Source organism: Podarcis gaigeae (assembly GCF_964106915.1).
Source record: "Podarcis gaigeae genome assembly, chromosome: 7".
Classification (NCBI taxonomy): Eukaryota; Metazoa; Chordata; class Lepidosauria; order Squamata; family Lacertidae; genus Podarcis; species Podarcis gaigeae.
Genome location: NC_139683.1, coordinates 32,102,388 through 32,123,250, shown reverse-complemented (window position 1 = coordinate 32,123,250; position 20,863 = coordinate 32,102,388). Strand labels below are relative to the sequence as shown.

Here is a 20,863-nt window from a genome sequence, read left to right as displayed (position 1 = left end):
AGGCTGCCTGGTACTCGAAACCCCTAACCTTTCAATTCCCTGGCTAATTCGCTGGTTGGAAGAATTGCACTCTGCATGCTCTCAGAGGCACGCTCGCCTCTTTTTTTTCTTAATGCGCGTTCGGGCGCCGAGCTCTAGCGGTCAAGCCGGAAAGCTGCAGGGGACAGGCAAACCGGGCCCTGTCGTGCGACGAGGAAAGGTAGCCCTGCGGCGGCCGCTTTCAGTTTCCCTCAAGGCTCCTGGTTACTGTTTAACATCCCCACCCACGTTTCAGTTTGTTTAGTAAATCGATCTGATGCCGCTGGGGCTCCGTCTCTCGCCCCGTCGCCATTGCGCCAAAGTGAACAGATTCCCCTCCAAGGCATAGATCTCTGCTCGAAGGAGCTGGGCGAAGCGAAAAAAGCCCAAGGCCCAAGAGGGGAGGAGGAGGAGGGAGACGAGAAAGTGGCGCGCTGGGGGCGGGAGGAGGCGTGGAGATGCTCGGCAACCGCCGCTAAGCTGACCCGCCCGAGGGCCAAGGAGCAACTCGACCCGGCAGGTAAGTTTCATTCGTGCCGCTGGCGCCTCCCGGCAGAGCGAGCGCGGCGCGGCGCCTCCCGCCTCGCACTGCCCTTCCTGGCCGGGACGAGACGAGGACACCGCGCAGTCAAATTCCTCCGCGTGCTGAGGGAGAGCGGTGCCAAAGCAGAGGATGTGACAGAGCGAGCGAGAGAGCGAGCGAGCAATGGCTTCTGGAGATCTGGGGTTGTGTGTGTCACGTGCCCGCCTTGCCTGGTGGGCAAACCTGCACGCCCACCACGTGCCACCCCCTGAAAGAGCTTCGTATGGATGGGCTCTTGATTTGGGAACTTCCCTTCCTTGCCCCCTACAAAGGGTAACTCCCCAGTTGCTATTCTGCTCTTGTTTTACTTGCCCAATTAACACTGAAATGATTTTTAAACTCACACAGACTCTTTAAAAAGAAAAAAAAAAGGTGGACCTCCTGCAGCATGCAGAGTTTTCCTTTCTTCCCACAATGACAAACCACACACACACAACTCCTGCTGGGTGGGCGCTGGGAACACTCCAAAGAAACAGGCTTCCCCTCCCAGTGGCTCCAGATAGTCAACAAAGAGGCGTGGCTTGAGACATTTCTTCCTTGTTGATCATGTGATTACAACACTGGAAGACAAACTCTGAGGACTTCTGATGGCAATCAGAGATTCCATACAGGTAGGGGGTCCACTATGGATGTGACAGAGTTTGTATCTATAACAGATGCTGGGAGCAGGGGAGGGGGGGCTTCCAATCACAATCGAACAGGAGGACTTCAGGGTCCCAGTTACCCAGCAATGCACCATATTTTGGTTTTGTTTCCCACTGACAGCACCCAACATTCTGTGGGTACTCGGTCTTCATTGGGCAGGATTGTTTTTTGGGGTGTGTGTGTGGTTCCCCCTCAGTTTAAGTAATAATAATAATTTATATGCCGCCCATCTGAGTGAGTGCCCAGCCACTCTGGGCAGCTTCCAACAAATCAAAACGTAGTAATACACCAAACATTAATTTTTTAAAATAAATTATCTCACCAGTGCAAACTTCAGGGTTGCTCTGAGCATGCTGATAACCCAAAATGAGGCCTCTTGACACTCAGTTCCTGAGTTCATTATTAGATGGAATGCTACCCATAATCTCCCTCGTTTTGAGGTGGAAGGTTTGCAGGAATAGGGATTTCTCCACTTCAGAGCTTACAGTGTTTCATGTGGTAATAAGCATGCATGCAAGGCCACACGCCACTGTTGAACACAGTATTCCTAGCTAGCCTATTTTGTTTAAACAAGCTCCAATAGCTCTGTGCTGCCACATCTGGTTGGTTAGTTCAAAATCAATAAGTGAAATCCAACCCTCCTCCTCCTCCTCAATGCTTCTTTATCATATCTCTATCCTGCCTTTTTCCTCCAAGGAGGTCAAAGTGGCATACACTCACAATAGCTTCTTCCTTTTATCCTCGCAACAACCCTGTGAGGTAGGTTGGGTTCAATGAGCTTCATTCCTGAGCAGCGATTGGGAACCTGACTCTCTTAACCCTATCACAATTACCGGGCCTTTATGCTTCAGCTATGGTAGCAGTCAGTGTAGTGGTTAGAGTGTTGGACTAGAGCCAGACAGGCCAGGATTGAAATCTCCACTCGGCCATGAAGCTCATTGCATGACCCTGGGCCAGTCCCTCTCAGACTAGCCTCCCTCACAGGGTTGCTGTGAGGATTAAATGGAGAAACAGAGAATTGTGTTCACCACCTTAAGCTTATTCAAGTAAAGGTAATAATAATAACAGCAACAAATGGGTGGGACTTCTGCACCTTTAATAGCTGTGTTTGAGCAGAGTTTCAGCACAACTATTAAAGATGCAGAAACCCTGTTCTTCTGTTTTTCTTTTACCCAGCAACCCTATGCTGTACTCTTTTTCAGCCATGTTATTTCTTGGGTTGCTGGCCCCAACTTTCCTACCTTCTAGGACGGGTTTCTAGTTCTTAGCCAGCTCCACAAAGTCCTTAGGGCCTTGGTGTGGTTTTAATTCCAGCCAAAAACACAATTTCATCAGGCATGTGGTGCCATGTTGAGAAAGTTGAACCTGCTTTCCAGATCCCCTCTTTGACAAAACTGATTATGATGACCCGGAATCGGCTCACTGGTTGGCACAGAGTTAAACGCCGTAAACAGTACCTAATAAATTACTGTGTGTCCTATGCACAACTGCATAGATGTATGCCCATTCAGTTCAAGGGGGCTTATTCCAAGGTAAATGGGAATAGAATTGCGGCCCTAGATGCATTTTACAGCCTAATCCTGTGCACGGTTACTCAGAAATAAGCCATACTGTGTTCAACGGGGGTTTACTGTTAGGGATGTGTGGATAGGATTATAGCCTTAAAGTATGATGTTTGCATTTTATGCAATATACACAAGGAGGAAAGACAACCATGACAATGAAATATTCTGTTAAAGCTAGATATGGGGAGAGTATTGTGAACATTTTATTGATCATCCCTTTCTCTGTTTCTCTTCCCCTTTGTGTGTGTGTGTGTGTAAAGGGAGTTAAGGTGGAAAGCACTTAGAATGCTCTTTTGTAACCTGCTCCATACTTCCCATGATTCCTCTGTCGCTCTGCAGCTTTGAGGAAGGGAAAAAAAAACACCACAGTTAAAAATGCTGTTTTCATTGCCTGGTACTCAATTCCCTGTCCCTTTCTTCCTGTCTCACAGATGCATGGCAGCTCTGCCTGAGGCTCACCTCATACACATTAAAAAAATCAGGTGTAGGACAAGATCCCAATGCAGTTGCCTTGTTCAGAATGTTGTCTTTCATTTTAGTGGCTCATGCAACTGGAGCACACACACACACAAAAACTTCTCACTCTTCCTCGTCTTTCTCAACTTTCCTTAAGCTTTATTGAAATAAATCCCATTTCCCTTTCACTGTTGGGTAAATGCAGAGTAGCTCGCCATTGGGTAAACGTCCTTTTCATTTCTGAGGCCACAGGGAAGAAGTCTGTTGTGGGAGGAAATCCTAGATGGGGTGTGTGTCTAATGTAGAAGTTATCACCTTTGGGAAATCAGTTGTGAAATTCTAAGGCTGTGTACATAACATGCCTTTAAAACACATCACTTCCCTCAAAGACTCCTAGCCAAGGCTTTCTTTCAGTCAGAACATGCCGGAACTTGGTTTCGGCACCTCTGAGGTGGGCACCATTCATGGGAGTAGCCAGGATTTTAGTTAGGGGAGGCAGGCCTTTTGTTGGGGGGGAGGCAGAACCTCAGTTAGCTATGTATTTTTATTAATTTTTATCGCTATTCACATGGCATCATTGCCATTATAAGAGTACAGGAGAGGCATTCATGGTGAGTTCCGGCACCTCTTTTTCTAGAAAAACAGCGCTCCCAGGAACCATAGTTTAAGGGCGCTGAAATTGCATCTCTGTGAGGGGGCAAACTGTGGTTCCCAGGATTCTTTGGGGGAAGCCATGTATTTGAATTGTGTCAGTAGGCATATCACACCTCAGTTTTTTGAAGTTAGTATTGCCCCGAAGCTCTGCATTAATAAAGTTGTATATTTGGGAAGCAGACTTCATATTCTTGGGTATCAGGTTAACAAGGATTCTTTTAAGGACAAGGTAGGCAAAATGCAGAAAAGGAGCAAAATAGATGGGAAAATTGTCCCACTCGTTTACACCTGCCTGGTAGGAATCAGCAGCACTGTCAGTAGGGTGGGTAATCCACTGCCTTGTGTCCCCCCTCCCACAACTCAGAATTTGTCTCTAAAATTGTATTGCAGACCACTGTTCTGGTTTTCTCCTTTGCAGTCCGCCACCTTTGTTTCTATAGGAGTGGTGTAGTGGATCAAAGTTTTAAATTGGGAAGTCCTCAGATTGAATGTTGCCATGAAGTTCCCTAGGTGGCCTTAGTCAAGCCACTCACTTAGCCAGGGGCGGAGGAAGAGGGTTCTGTGGGTGCAGACCTCCCCGGGTGTTACCACTGGGTATGTGTGTGTGGCAAAATGCTGGACGGCAGTCACCGCGGGGCCTGCAGTGTGCCTAAGTGTTGGGAGAGGTGCGGTGGCTTTGGTGTGTGCAGGCTCCACGCTGCCCAAACGGTCCACCCACTGCCTCCCCCCTAGATGTAGAGCGGCTGAGTGGGAGGAGGCAGGCAAACTCCGGAGGCCCTGCTGTGTGTCCTGCCCCTATGGGCAGCTTGCCCCGCCCTCACCCCTATGGACAGCTTGCCCCGCCCCTGGGCGCGTCACCCCAGGTGCCCGAGCGGCTTCCTCCACCATTGCACTTACCCTCAGCTGCAATATGGGGGGTGGGCAATAACTCTGACTTACTTAACGGGGTTGTTGTAAAGCAGTGGTGATGGAGAACTCCTTCCATCCTGGATCTGCAGAGCCACAGGTTCCCCACCCTTGTTGTAAGGATCAAAATCAGATGAGGCATGTAAAGTGCTTTGAGCACTGGAAAGCACTATAGCAAAGTATAAGAAGAATATTGCAGCTTCTGCAGGACAGAAGGAAGCAAAGCATTTGGAAGGCATTCAAAAACTCAACTCTTTTTGCACTTGGTTGCAAGTGAACAGAGTATCTGAAAGTGAATCTGCAAAATGTTGACTCTCTGTTTAGCTTAGTGACATGAAGTATGTATAAATATAACAGTGCTTTCTAGCAACACTTCTTTCCCTTTATCCTGTGCTTCCAGTATAGTTACATAAAATTACTTAGTTAATTGTTCCTTCCAGAATAGCAGAGAGATACTACTAAAAATATGATGGTGCGCAGTACTGAAAATAAGCTATTTGTGGAAATCCTTTTTAAACCTGCCTCTTCTTTGTATCTCATGCAAACAAAGAAACATTTATATCTCCATAAGTTAAAAGTGGTTGTACAGAAATAGTATCTTCTTCCACACAGTTTAAGGGACGCGGGTGGCGCTGTGGGTTAAAGCCTCAGCGCCTAGGACTTGCCGATCGAAAGGTCGGTGGTTCGAATCCCCGCGGCGGGGTGCGCTCCCGTTGCTCGGTCCCAGCGCCTGCCAACCTAGCAGTTCGAAAGTACCCCCAGGTGCAAGTAGATAAATAGGGACCGCTTACTGGCGGGAAGGTAAACGGCGTTTCCGTGTGCTGCGCTGGTTCACCAGATGCAGCTTTGTCACGCTGGCCACGTGACCCGGAAGTGTCTCCGGACAGCGCTGGCCCCTGGCCTCTTAAGTGAGATGGGCGCACAACCCCAGAGTCTGTCAAGACTGGCCCTTACGGGCAGGGGTACCTTTACCTTTACCTTTACCACACAGTTTATCACATTATAGATAACAACTGAACTTACTTTTACTAGCTGATTAAATAGTTTTTACTCTGATGTTAAGTCCTACTGAGTCTCTTGGGGTATAGGTCTGTTAAGAACTCTTAGGATTTCAATTTTAGACTTGCAGGCAGCAAATCACTTGATTTATCTAGCCACATAATAGCAAATGAAAGAGAGGGATTCAGATGACGCGAGCCTTGCTTCAAGATTCCCTGAGTCATTGATCTTAACTTTAATTTTTTAGTAGTATTAATGGTAATTTTATAGGAACACATACAATTGTATAAATGGGAAGATTAATTTCTTTTTGACACCTTGTTTAACAGAACCAATCAGATGTACAAAACCCTTTTCTTGCATCCCAACTTGAGTTGAAAAGCAGGTTAAGAGATTCCCTATTACAGTGACGCTAAGCATGAAATGTAAGCAGGGTTGCATATCCTGTATCTGTTATACGGAACCAGTTCTTGTTGCTGCCTGATTTATTGTTTTTGATAGCTGCATTGTTCCAGTGCTTATGCAGAGCCCCATTGAAGGTAAGGAATGCTATTTTTTGGCGATAGATACAACTTATCACAAAGCTGAATTTTATAAGGTCTTTTATGAAACGGCATTCTCCTAGTAAATTATCTTGGTAGCACAGCGGGCAGCAACTTCCAGCAACGGAACACACATTGCACCCACTTTTATTTGCATTGCATCTTATTGAAGCTAAGGCTGAAACGTGATGCAAGCTTAGAGGAAATAAGTTCCGCTGAAGTTTGTAAGATTTAATTCTGGGCAAACAGACATTGGGTTGGACTGTGAATGTTTTATCATGGTAAATTAGCACAGATGTAATGGTGTAACTGAAATAATTGGCAAGGGGCTGAATCAAAAATAAAAATAGTGCTAAATTTTGGATCACTTTAGAGGTATTTTAAAATGTAATTCAGCAACTCTGATTGAATCAGGTTTTTCACTTTGCATTTTCATATATATTCATTCATATATATATATATATGTTAAATTCAGGTTGGAATAACACGTATAATGTCAAAGCTGAAATCTATCAAACTGAAAGAGCTGGGCTACATTTTCAAACCTTTTCCAATTGTCAATTTAAGTTAATTGAAAGCGAAAGGTCTTGGTTTCAGGATTGGGCCATTTAAACACAGGCGTGCTGCTTTCATTTCATAGAAGGGCAATCTCCCTCCACACACGTATTTTTAAAAGGTTCATTCATAATTCTCCCTTCACACTTCTATTGGAAATGACAGAATTCATTATTTTTGAGCTTCGAACTATTTTCCTCCAACTTGGGTGATGAATTGTATGAGATTTACTTCACAACATGACATGGCAGCCCTTGAGATTTTAAAATACTATGGGCTAGCTGCCTGCCCTTTGTAACTCCTCGGGAGAAAGAGTGGAGGGAACTTTAGACCAGACTCCATGTCTCACTACTCTGTAAGCAACAGGAACGGATTGCTATGTAGTGCTTGCAACAATTTTGGGGGCCTGAGGATCACTGGAGCTCTAATAGGAAACAAATAGCCTTTGAGAGACAAAGAAGCAGGCTCCCTTTTCCTGCTTTATCTCCAGGCACATAAACCAATTGGTTATCTTTGTTCCCCTTCCATATATTCTAAGCATATTCAATAACAGAAAAGCCTTGTTTATGATACAGCACCAGTTAAGAAATTATATGTATGCCTTTTACAGTGATCACATTTTCAGGCATTGTAATAAGTGTATGTCTTACTTTTTAAAAATGTGCATATCGCCTATTGTGCTAGTGTTAGTTTCACCGGTAAAGCTGAATGTGCCAGAATACAACAGGTGAAGTTTATCATCCAGGGTTGGTTCTGTCCACACTGTGCCATAAGCAACCATCATTGGGCAAAATCCAGAGAAAGTTATGCACTGAAATCCTTTTAATCCTTGTGAAATTTAGGATTGTGCCTCTGCATTTTATTTATTGTAGGATTTATATCTCCCTTTTCAACTCTCAGGGCCTCAGAGTGGCTTTACAAACTTTAAAATACAATTTTAATTTCTCACTCCTTCTCCTCTTCATTCTTAAGGTTATGGTGATAGAATCAACATTATTGTAAGCACTTGTGCATTAAAGATAATAATAATAATAATAATAATAATAATAATAATAATAATAATAATAATTTATTTATACCCCACCCATCTGGCTGGGCTTCCCCAGCCACGGCTTCCAAAAAAATATTAAAATACTGTAATACATCAAACATTAAAAGCTTCCCTAAACAGGACTGCCTTCAGATGTCTTCTAAAAGTCTGGTAGTTGTTGTTCTCTTTGACATCTGGTGGGAGGGCATTCCACAGGGAGGGCGCCACTACTGAGAAGGCCCTCTGCTTGGTTCCCTGTAACTTGGCTTCTCACAGTGAGGGAACCGCCAGAAGGCCCTCGGTGCTGGACCTCAGTGTCTGGGCTGAACGATGGGGGTGGAGATGCTCCTTCACGTATACTGGACCGAGGCCGTTTAGGGCTTTAAAGGTCAGCACCAACACTTTGAATTGTGCTCGGAAACATACTGGGAGCCAATGTAGGTCTTTCAAGCATGTGAATTTTTCACTGGTCGTTGGCAGTCATTGAGATTGGTAGGGCAGAAGGCAGAGAGACCAATAGTAGTGGAGCCAGAGCCATTAACAGCGAGAGCTTCTGCAGCTTCTGTATTTGGAATGGGGCGGGGTGTAGACATTGTGCACCCTTCACAACTAGCAGAGCATCTTAGGAATGGATGAATCTCTCAATGTTGGCTTCTTTCAGTTTCTTATTCCCCCAGTTTCCAGATCTCCCCATTTCTGCATCAGTTTTCAATTTATTTGTTTTAAAATATCCTTATGAAAACCCATTCTGGATTTTTGTGCACATTTCTGTATGTAATTTTGCCTAACAGCATATTCTTGTGATATTCCCTTAATGCATTTTGTATGTTACATTCACTAAAATATACATGTTTGCACACTTTCCTCCTTTTTACTTGCATTCCTCTTCACATTATTTGGCTGGACAACTGCATCACAAGTTTTAGAGAAGTATGAATTTCAAAGGATAGCTAGCTGCTGTTAAGTTCATATATTGTTTCAGGTAGTGCAAATTAGGTTTGCTTGCATTAAAATGCAAACCAAGCTCTCCCCATTCCTAAAGCACATGCTTCTTTTGTCTCACTCACTGGATCATCACCTTCTTGTGGTGAGTGGGAAAGTCTCACCTGAACAAGAACATTGAATACATGGAGTAGGCTTTGCTATCAAAACGATCTTGTGAAGCTCTTGTCAGAAGTCCCTACCAGCATTAATGAGCGACTTTCAACCCTTCGAATAAAACTCACCAGAAACCAACAGGCTACTATTTTAAGTGCTTGTGCACCAACACTGGATGCCATTGAAGACATTAAAGAATTTTTTAATTCTCAGCTGGATGCCATCCTATCAGAGATGCCTAAGGAGGATGACATTATCCTCCTGGGTGATTTTAATGCAAGAGTTGGGTGAGATTTCAATCTGTGGAACTATTGGGAAAGAAGGAATTGGCAGTAGCAACCAGAATAAAATCTTACTTTTGACTATATGTGCAGTGCACAACCTTGTTATTACCAACACACTCTTTCGACAAAAAGATAAATTTAAAACAGCATGGGGGCACCCTCTGTTGAACCACTGACACCTCTTAGACTATGTAATTGTTTGAGTTGAAGATCGCTGTGATATGCTCCTTACCAGAGCTATGACAAGTGCTGACGACTGCTGGACAGATCACCAATCAATACGTTCCATGGTGGCTATCAAGATTATACCTCAATGCAGGCTTCAAGGAAGGAAACCAAGGTGCAAAATGAACACTCAAGCCCAGGGATCAGCAAACTTTTTCAGCAGGGAGCCGGTCCACTGTCCCTAGGACCTTGTGGGGGGACGGACTATATTTTGGAGAGAAAAAAATGAACGAATTCCTATGCCCCACAAATAACCCAGAGATGCATTTTAAATAAAAGTACACATTCTACTCATGTAAAAACACGCTGATTCCTGGACTGTCTGCAGGCTGGATTTAGAAGGTGATTGGGTCAGATCCGGCCCCTGGGCCTTAGTTTGCTTACCCATGCTCAAGCCCTTCAAGATCCCATTAACCGGGATTGCTTCCAAATGACTCTTAAGGACCATCTGCTTTCAGAGTTCCCTGATAACACTGAGGAACACTGGACCAAGCTAAAAACATCCATTATGGCAAGTCTGCAAACAAACTATAGGATACCAAACAAGAAACACCAGGACTGGTTTGATGAGAATGAAAGTGAGATTGAATGCATTATTGACAAGAAAAGGAAGGCCTTTCAGATCTGGCAAAGAGATAGAAACTTCACCACTAAGAAAGAAACATATGTCAATGCTAAGGCTGAGGTTCAAAGAAGAACCATAGAACCTGGTGAATAAAAGCTCAAGGGATTCTGCACTCAACCAACAGTCTCCCAATTGAAGTGCAGAGTGTTTGAGGACCGGGGCATTTGCAAGGAAACCAAAATGCTTGTTTACAAAGTTATTGTACTACCAACCTTAATGTACACTTGTGAAACATGGACCACTTATAAGCGCCATCTCCAACTCCTTGAAAGCTTCCATCAATTGTGTCTCTGAAAAATTCTACATATCACTTGGGAAGACAGGCAAACTAATGCCAATGTACTGGAAGAAGTAAAGATCAGTGCTGAGGCAATGATTTTTCAACATCAATGTCATTGGACTCGTCATATTCGGTTGCCTGATTATCGTCATCCAAAGCAACTACCCTATTCCAAACTTAAAAATGGAAAGTGTAATGCTGGTGGTCTACAAATGATTTAAAGACTTTCTTAAGGCAAATCTAAAAAAAGTAGGATAAACACCAACAATTGGGAAACAGGGGCTTGTGAGCACTCCAGTTGGAGAACAGCCTTTACCAAAGGTGTCATGGACTTTGAAGATGATTGAACTCAGGACAAAAGGGAGAAACATACTAAGAGGAAGTCACATTTGGCAAACCCTCACCTTGATCAACTCCTGCCCAGAAACCTATGTCCCCATGTGTGGATCCAGAATCAGCCTCCACAGACACTTACGGACTCACTATTAAGACCGTGTTCATGGAAGACAATCTAACTTGGCTACGACTGATCACCAAAGAAGAAGCTTATTTTATACCTGATCAATGTCCCCATGATTACCATTAGTCTGTAAAATGTAGAAAGAAAAGCTACTGTATGTTCTCTTCAAAGATTATTGCTGTGCTGCAGGAAGTTGGTTGTAAAGAGGATCTACAGGGAAGTTGCCTTTTAAGGACAGAATATAGAATAAAGTCCCAAGGAAAGCCAAAATATTGGACTGTAGCCAGTACTAGTCCTACTCAGAGGAGACCTATTGAAATTAATAAACATGACTGGCTTATCTCTTCAGTTCTACTTTGAATATAATTTAGTTGGATAAAACCCTTTTTTAAAAAAAGTGTGTAAAGTGGAGATATAATTTCCCTTCAGGTTCAGATGCATTTCTTTTGTCCTGTTCCCCCCACCTGTTGTCAAACAGGTTTTGCAGGGTTTTGAAACACTGCAGCAAAATGTTTGTCAGAGTTGTCATAGGATAAGGCTACATACTATGGATACTGAAATTTCTGTGATACTTTTCTCTAGAGCACTGAAGGTGGTATCTATTGTCCATCCTAATGTGGGCCATCCTAATTTTTTTATTTTAAGTCTGGAAATTACTAGTGGACACTGTCCATTGCCTGCCCATTTATTTCTGGCAAGGCTTCCTTGTTTGTGAAATTTTATTCTTAAGGAAGCAGAGAGCCAGTTGAAATGTTGCAAAGTATTTTGTATTAAATCACACTGAAGGCAGAGGCCTTGCATCTTAATCTGATGGCCAAATCTGCCACTTCTTGTTCTCTTTGATGCAGGTAAAATGGTTAAAAGCAAATTTTGAAATGTGGGTGCTTTGTATCTTTTAGAAACTTGGCTGAGAGGTCCACAAATGGATCCCAGCTTCTTGCAAAACTCAGTGTTGAATGTTTATGTTATGTTGTTCCATTGTTCTGTGCTGTTAAGCAGTTAGGAATCTGTCTAATCTTCTCTGGGCTCCAGTCCATCGGTAACTGGAATCAAAGAAGTGAAACTGACTAGTCTTTGTGACTGGGAACCTAAAACACACACACACGGGGGAGGGGGAGGGAGGGAGAGACTAATAGTCCTGAAAAGTGAAAGCAACTAGACTACTCTGTTGTCTAAATATCTATTCCCACACAGTTGTACCTTGGTTCTGGAATGCCTTGTGACTCGAACATTTTGGCTCCCGAATGCCAAAAACCCAGAAGTGAGTGTTCCAGTTTGCGAATGTTTTTTGGAAGCTGAACGTCTGATGTGGCTTCCGAGACTTCCGATTGAGTGCAGGAAGCTCCTGCAGCCACTTGAAAGCTGCACCTTGGTTTTCAAACATTTTCGGAAGTCGAACAGACTTCCGAAATGGATTCCATTCAAGAATCAATGTACGGCTGTATTATGTTTTAGACAACAAACATGTAGTTGGGAAGTATCTAAATAGTCACCTTCCGGCTAGCATATCACAGAGAAATGGCTTTTTACCAACATTTATGATATTCTTATTTAATTCACTTTATTTACACACCTCTTTTCCACAGCAAGCTGTGCTCAAGCAACAGTGAGCTGTGGCCTTACAACAGATACCCATTTATTATCAGAATACATGGGAGAGAAACCAGTTAACAAATGAAAAACAAAACAAAACCCAACAAACAGAATAGGTTCAGCATTACAAAGAAATAGCCTAGGCTTCACTTTCATTTTGCTCTGTACTTGTGTATAAACAAACAAACAAGCATTACATGAGTAAATACAGTTCAGAGGAAGAAGAGACTTCTTGCTGGGCTAGGTGAGTCACAGCTGACTCCCTCCTTCCTCCTCCAGAGGGGGCCAACAGATCTCCAGAGGTTCTAGCTGCAAGACTGCAAGTGGAAGACTGGATAGAAGCATAAACTTTGGGATGGAGCTTCTCAGTGGTTTTAGCTGGATGAGAAGAGTGCACAGGTCCTTCTCTGGGAGCATCCTATAAGCAATCTGGTTGGGCACTGTGAGGACAAGGATGCTGGCACCTTCTTGATCTCAGTAGGCAGGGAGTTCTAAAGTGTAGGTGCCACCACACTAAATGATCAAATTCTTACAAATGTGGCCTTATACTACCCCAGAGGACAGGTCTGGATCTAATGGACTTAAGGTACAAGAAGCACGGCTTGGGTGCAATATTAGGCAAAAATTTTTGATGGTAAGAACACTTTGACAATAGAACCAAAGACCCACCAGCGTGGCTGAGGATTCTCCCTCCCTGGTGGTTTCTAAGCAGAAGCTGGGCAGCTATCTATTAGCGATGTTTTTGCTTGTTTGATTTCCTGCTTCAAATAGGGGATGGACCACATGATCTATGAGCCACCCTCAATCTCTGGGTGCTTTTATGCTTCTAAGCAGTAACTGCTGTTGCTGCAGTTACAGATAGGTAGCCGTGTTGGTCTGCCATAGTCAAAACAAAAAAATTCCTTCCAGTAGCACCTTAAAGACCAACTAAGTCAGTTCTTGGTATGAGCTTTCGTGTGCATGCACACTTCTTCAGATACACTGAAACAGAAGTTTACAGACCCTTCTATATAGTGAGAAGTTGGGGAGGGGTATTACTCAGAAGGGTGGTGGGAATGGGTGATTGGCAGATAGCTGTGATGAGCCTGTTGACGACTCTTAACGACTGCAATAGGTCTTCACAAGACAGAGAAACCAGTAGGAGAACACTTCAATCTCCCAGGACATTCTATACAAGATCTCAAAGTAGCTGTTTTACTACAAAGGAATTTCAGAAATAGACTGGAAAGAGAAGCTGCTGAATTGCAACTTATCACCAAACTTAAAACCATGGAGAGACCTGGTCTGAACAAAGACCTTGGATTCTTATCTCATTATACATGACAAAGCCATTTTTCACCTTCTCACCCCTTGCTTTTTCCTGTAAGACCTATTGCAGTCGTTAAGAGTCGTCAACAGGCTCATCACAGCTATCTGCCAATCACCCATTCCCACCACCCTTCTGAGTAATACCCCTCCCCAACTTCTCACTATATAGAAGGGTCTGGAAACTTCTGTTTCAGTGTATCTGAAGAAGTGTGCATGCACACGAAAGCTCATACCAAGAACTGACTTAGTTGGTCTTTAAGGTGCTACTGGAAGGAATTTTTTTGCTGTTGCTGCATCACTGCTGAAGCCGTCAAGGAAGAGGTTGTTGCCACAAATCCAAATTCAGCGCAAAACGATTCACTCGGATGCAGGAAGCAGTTTGTACGCTATCTGGTAGTTTCCAGCCCATTTCTAATTCTTCAACACTGACTTGTTAAAACAAGCCCCTTGTCTTTACACTCTCTGAAAGGAGTTGCATAACATCAATTTCCTACAGGAAGTTGTCCTTTCATCCATGACAACCCCTGCAGCATTATCTTAGTGTTTTCTGATGCAGCCAAGGAATGTGTGTGTGTGTGTGTGTGTGTGTGTGTGTGTTATTTGAAGAATTTTGGATTATCCATAGCCGGACGGAAATCTGATGTGTGAGATGGGATTGTCAGTAGCCTATCTCCCCATGCTGACGAGAAGCATTTAATTCTGTTATTGGGATATGACATTCTAGATCACTGTTGAAAATCGATAAGCTGCTAAAGGGCAGCCTTACAGCTTGACCTAAATCCATTTAGAGCCACTTTATATACCTCATTAGTAATGTAATTTAAGGGTAAAATGCCTTACCCACATACTGTTATACAGTGTCATTAGTATGTTTATTTTTATTTTTCCCGTCACACAGCATCTTGATAACTGCATGTGTGCCTCGTGGTCTCTCGACGCACACATTTACAGAATAAATAGATCAGAGGTTTTCACATTGTGGTCTAGAAAGCTTTTCCGGGTGGTTTGCAAACAACTGATGGATGACTTGATGGTATATCGTCTTCCTTATTTACAGAGGCTAAATTGTATTAGCAGAAACTAAAAACCCATTTAAATATTTCTCCCCTCATATTATCCATGTGAGTAATTGCTGTAATTTCAAAATGATCTTATGCACTTTTGGGAGGGAGGAGTGAGCTAGTGCAGGAATGCCTGTCTAGCAAATAATTCATGGTACAGGCTAGTACAATGCAGAGAAACCTTTACAAACTCGTAACATTTGAAATGTCTTGACATCAAATGTAAAACAAAGTTTCTAATGAGTTTACTGAGAATTCTGCTTAGAATAATCATCCTATCAAGTATGAACAATTGGTAATGATCACTGTGTGTGTGTGTTCCTACAAGCAATTATTTTTATTCAACTTCTAACAGATAATGCTTGTTTGTTTCAGTTTCCATTAGTAAAACTATCCCAAGCCTTCCTCAGTTATTCATTTATGCAGCAATGGAGTCTGTAAAGGCAGGAAATTGGCACAAAACAATTTCTCAGACAACCACAACACTTTCTTTACCTTAAACTCAGACAGCAGTGCTTTAAAGGTGATCAAAGGACATTCCTTTGTACAGTAAGTCTGGTGTGCCATTTGTAAATAGCTTCAGCAAACCTTTAGAAGAAAAAAGAAACAAAGGCAACATTTTTTCCATGGAGAAAGGAACGGGTGCTGTGTTCACCCAATCTGTAGCGAAAGGACATAGTGGGACTCTGGGGTTATGCGAGAGACTACAGGCTAAGGTGGTGCAATGACTTTTCCTTTTACAGTAAGGATTCTGAAGTCTCATCGCAGGCAGAACCATGTGAGATTTGGACCCTTTTCAGCCTGTTCTTTTTTATGGCTCCTCATAGAGCTAAAAAGGGAGGGAAGAGAGTGTTATGCTAGAGGTGGCAATGGGAGCTGCCCCCTGCCTAGGTGAATAGATGAGGAAGGAAGATTCCAGTTGGGACTGCACTAGGGGCAAAAGGGTAGAGCCTACTTCTCCCATTTCCTGGCTATTGATTAGTTTATTAGAATATCAGCTATGCAAGAGCAAAGCATCTGACAAATGTCACATGTAGTTTGACCCTAATGAGGACATCTTTATTGGACCTGCAGACATCAAGGGGGAAGCTATAGATAAGACTTGGGAGAGGCTGGGATATTATTATTTATAAATAAATAAATCTTTTTATTGAAACAAGACTTGAGTGGGACTGGGAGATTTCTTTTTATTATTCATTTCATTTATTTAGAAAAATAAATTCTAGACTGCTTATTATTGAAACAATCTATAAGCAGCGCATGTCAAAAGACAATGAAATTGCCAGTATAAAATTTATAATATGAATAAAACAGCATCAAGCTGTACAAAAGGTATAGGGCCCAGCATTACAGTGCTGGGAAACCTCAAGCACCAAGGTATGCCTTCAGGAGATGTCTAACATACACATAACTGATGACACTTTTCCTAAGGGAGAATATTTGTGTGTGTGTGTGTGTGTGTGTGTGTGTGTGTGTAGATGATAGATAGATAGATAGATAGATAGATAGATAGATAGATAGATAAAACATGTTTGGGTATTTAGTAGAAAGTTACTGTGTTTAGCTGTGTGCTGAGTTAACAACCAACACACACATAAGCGCGTACACACACACACACACACACACACACACAGGTTTTCTTGGAAGATCTTATTTTGTTTAATCCTTTTGTTGTTAACTCTGCAGCAGCAGAAGTAGCCGCCTCTTCAAGCTCAGGTCTGTTGATGAATAAAAAAGAATTTGCCGAACCTGTGAGAATGGGACTCATAGGATTGGTTGTGGTCCACTTTCTCCCCCCCTCTTTGCTTTCTCTCCCCCCTCCCTGCTTCTTTTCATTTTGTTTGAGATTGAATTTGAGAAAGAGCTTTGTTCCAGACAGTTGCTTATGGCAGTGGGTTGAGATGAGATTTCGTTGAATCATAGAACTAATACACAAACAGAAAATATGTGAAAATTGAAATGACAAGGTAGAGTAGCTTGTTTGTTGAGGTAGATAAAATAACTAGGTTTGCAGGGAAATGAGAGGAGGTATGTGTGCTTGTGTGTAAGAGAGATAGATATCCGAACTGGATTTAACCTGAGACAGGGTTTGTTCTTCATATGCTTATATTCTCCAAACAGCAAACAGGCACAAGGGATTATTTTGCCTCAGACAGACAAGGGGGTTGCTAATTTCCCACTCCTCAATTGGCTACCTCTCTCTTCCTGGTTATTTCCCCCCTTGTTTTTCTGTGACATTAGCTCTCTGTGAGGATCTTCTTGAGGACAGGGTGGAAACTGGTGCAGAACCCAGCAGCCATGGTACTGGTAGGTCCCACTGGCTGGACACACATTACACCTGTCTTGAAAGAACTACACTGGTTGCTGGTTCATTACAGGGCCTATTTTAAGATACTTCTGTCAACCTATAAAGCCCTAAATGGTTTGGTATCCCTGTTGGTGCTTGCTAGGGCTTATGGAAGTTGTAGTTCCAAGTATCTGGAGGGCATCATGTTAACAAAAGCTAGACAAACATTCTGTATTAAGCTTCCCAAAGAGGTGATGTGTTGATGTGTTGTTTATATACGATTCAGCTTTTCTTCCAAGGACCTCAATATGCAATATTGAAGGGTCCTTTCCCCTTCCCCATTATAGCATCACAACAGCCCTGCAAAGGCCTGAGAGACAGTGTGACTGGCGCAGGGTCATCCGGTGGCTTGTATAACTGAGTACGGTTGACTTCATGTGTGAGAATAGTTGTGTCTCATCTTGGTGTCACAGCAGCCATCCAAATCATCTCAGTTCCCTTGGACAGAAGCACATACTATGTGGTGGATCTGCATGGCTGCAGACTAGGGACACCCAAAAAGACCTCAAGGGTTGCATGCGGCCCTCGGGATAGACATTGGACCACCCTGGTTTAGAGTAACCGGGTACATTTGACACATTGTGTGTTGGTGCACAGGTGTGTACAAAATATTTGTGTAGTTGCAATATTTCTCCATTTTGAGTCATTCATTTTACCATATGAAACAACCAGGGGCGTCTTGCCCATAGAGGCAAATGGTGCGGGGCACCAGGGCGCCAAGTTCTGGAGGGTACCAGGGAAGAAGCAGAGGCTGGGCGTGGCGTGGCGCTACTTCAGTGAGGTGGATGAGGGAGGTGAGCTGTGCTGTGCTGGGAGGCACTGCGCCCAGCCTCCGCCTCTTTCCCTCTGGATAAGAAGAGTTTGGATTTGATATTCCGCTTTATCACTACCCGAAGGAGTCTCAAAGCGTCTTAACATTCTCCTTTCCCTTCCTCCCCCACAACAAACACTCTGTGAGGTGAGTGGGGCTGAGAGACTTCAAAGAAGTGTTACTAGCCCAAGGTCACCCAGCAGCTGCATGTGGAGGAGCGGAGACGCCAACCCGGTTCCCCAGATTACTAATCTACCACTCTTAACCATTACACCACACTGGCTACACCACACTACAGCTGCCCTACAGCCTGCCTCCTCCAGCCCTGCAAAGCTGCCGGCAGTGCTGTAAAAAGGTCAGCAACTCTGGGAAGGGGGGGGGGCAGAGGGATGTTTGCACCACGGCGTGGGATATACTTAAGATGGCCCTGGAAACAACATTCTTTTTAGAAAGGTTCGGCTGCTTTCCCTTATCAGTCTGTGGGGCTTTCCAATGTCAGGACACTTAGGTAGGTGGAGACTTCTCAGAACAGAGCGCTTATCAGTGTTTGCTTAGGATCTATTGCCCCCCCCCCCCTTGCCATAAAAAGAAAGAGCTATATTGCCTACAGGTGCCATAAACCTTAAGATCAAACTTTTCTCAAGCAAGTTTGAATACAGATCCTCTGCTAAAACAACAGGAGTCAGGACATTTCTTCAGCAGAGCACTTCCAGTCTCCAAGCTCCTCTGGTGGCAGTAGTTATCATTACCTTGCTAATTGTAGCAGTTTCGCTACAACAGTGAGATACTGCTGTGCTGCTTATTAGGAGAAAAATAGCTTGCACAGATAGATTTGATAGAGCTATCTATTGCAAACATAACAAAATTCAGATAGTCATAATAAGCAATATACTAATAAAAGTATATCATATTAATAACTATAAAGTAAAATTAAACACTATTCATAATAAAATTTAGCAATAAAAATATAAGAATATAATCCAGATAACTAAAAGAATCCATAATAATAATAATAATCTCAAAATCTAAATATGGACCCCAGTAAAATGTATGTGTATTGTTTCTTTCTGCGAGCTGCAAAACTTAATTGATCTGGTTTTTAAAAAAGCTTTAGATTGAATGAACTTTTATTCTAAACATGCAGACTTCTAAAAAAACCAAACCCAAATATGTTATTTTTAGATGCATACTAAAAAAATGGGAGTGGCAATTGCCATTTTAGAACAGGCATTTGATCTGTGCTTTTCTAGAATAAGGAGTGCCTCTTTTCATCCTATGGGTAATGACTATTTCTTGCATATCTGCACCAACCCTGCATGCTGCACTCTTGCCTTGTTCAAATTATCTTCATATTGTGAGGGAGACACAGCAGAACTGCCCAATCCCGCAGCGCAAAGGTGACACACCAGATCACATGGGAAGGGCTCATGTCAGAAAAACGACAAAATGGGTTTAAAGTACCCAGGAATGGCTTGATCATCAGCCACCTCAGGTGGTAGAAGCTGGAGAGCAACAGAACGTATGTGCCATAAGTCCTGCCCCAGCCAACAAGCTAGCTCCCTGACAACAGGTGTGGTGGAAGACATTGCCTTGTCCCCAGTGCTGAAGTAACATTCAGTTGCCAGTCTGATCAGTTTTCTACGCATGGAGTGGGCAGTGGGGAGACGCGACTTGTTGTTGTTGTTTAGTTGTTTAGTCGTATCCGACTCTTCGTGACCCCATGGACCAGAGCACGCCAGGCACTCCTGTCTTCCACTGCCTCCCGCAGTTTGGTCAGACTCATGCAGGAGGCAAAATTCCCTGAGCGAAACTGGACAAGTACATGAATTCTAACGATTCTACATTAGAGAAGAGCTCTCTAGAACTTCTGGGCTGAGGTGGGTGTGGGAAAACTGGTTGTGTGATGCTCTCCTTAGCCACAGGCATTGCCTGGTACGAAGGTCTGTCATTAAGAAGCGCGGCTAAATAAACAGGTTGGGATAGGATTACTTTAGTGCCCTTCCCTTCACTTTATGCCATTTTATTGTCCTACTAATGGTTATTAGATTAGGTGTGTAAGAGCTCACGAAATATATGCGGTGGAAGAAGTATGCAAGAAAGTGTTTCCCACAGAGAGTCTAGCTTTTCTGTATTTGATGGAGAGACTAATTTACCTTGCATAGATAAGTGATGGTATTGGAGGTGGGTTTGAAACCCGGTCCATTCCATGCTTTTATTATGCTCAGTGCTGTGCAGCCATTATTTTTAATGTAAACTTATAGAGGCCCCATTGGGAGAAAGGCTGTTATTACAGCCAATGCTTTTGTTTTTAAGATTTACCCATTTTTGATCCGTGTGCTGTGTGTGCTCAGTATTGAATTGTATATTATTTTAATTTTTAAATACAGTCCTTCTCGCCATTGTGGATATTTCCAAAATAAATCTGGGAGATTGGATTAGGAACAGTACTCCCAAGGAGAAAGAACAATGATGGCCTACAGTAATTTTTGTTTTCTATCTTGCATTTGCTTCAGGCGATGATAATAATAATAATAAAAATAAAAAAAAAAGAGGAAGCTGTGGATGCATAGTCAAGTTCTTTTTTGGGGGGGGGGGTATACAACCTACCTAAAGTTAGGCCTTAAAATTAGATTTTATTAAGAGACAGTGTAGGATGTCTGAGATGCATACAAAATGACCTGATTTGCATCTCGCTGGCTAATTTGCAGATCTGAACATCTCTAAAAATTGGATTTTGCACTTCTCCAAATGTGGGAGTGCAATTCTTGGCTTAAAAAAAGTATCAAAGTGCATTTAAAGTCCATGGTTTTTCGAATAA

General features: G+C 43.0%; 1 protein-coding gene across 2 annotated transcripts in view; it reads left to right on the top strand.

Annotated features, from left to right (window-relative positions):
• Positions 1-281: 281 nt before the first annotated feature.
• The window catches only part of HNF4G (hepatocyte nuclear factor 4 gamma), a 67,505-nt gene continuing 46,923 nt past the window's right edge, over positions 282-20,863 (top strand). The window contains exon 1 of one of the 2 annotated variants that reach the window (XM_083747910.1): positions 282-538. The gene's annotated coding sequence lies outside the window, so the exon portion shown is untranslated. The remainder of the gene's footprint in view (positions 539-20,863) is intronic. The other variant, XM_083747911.1, reaches the window with a different exon arrangement.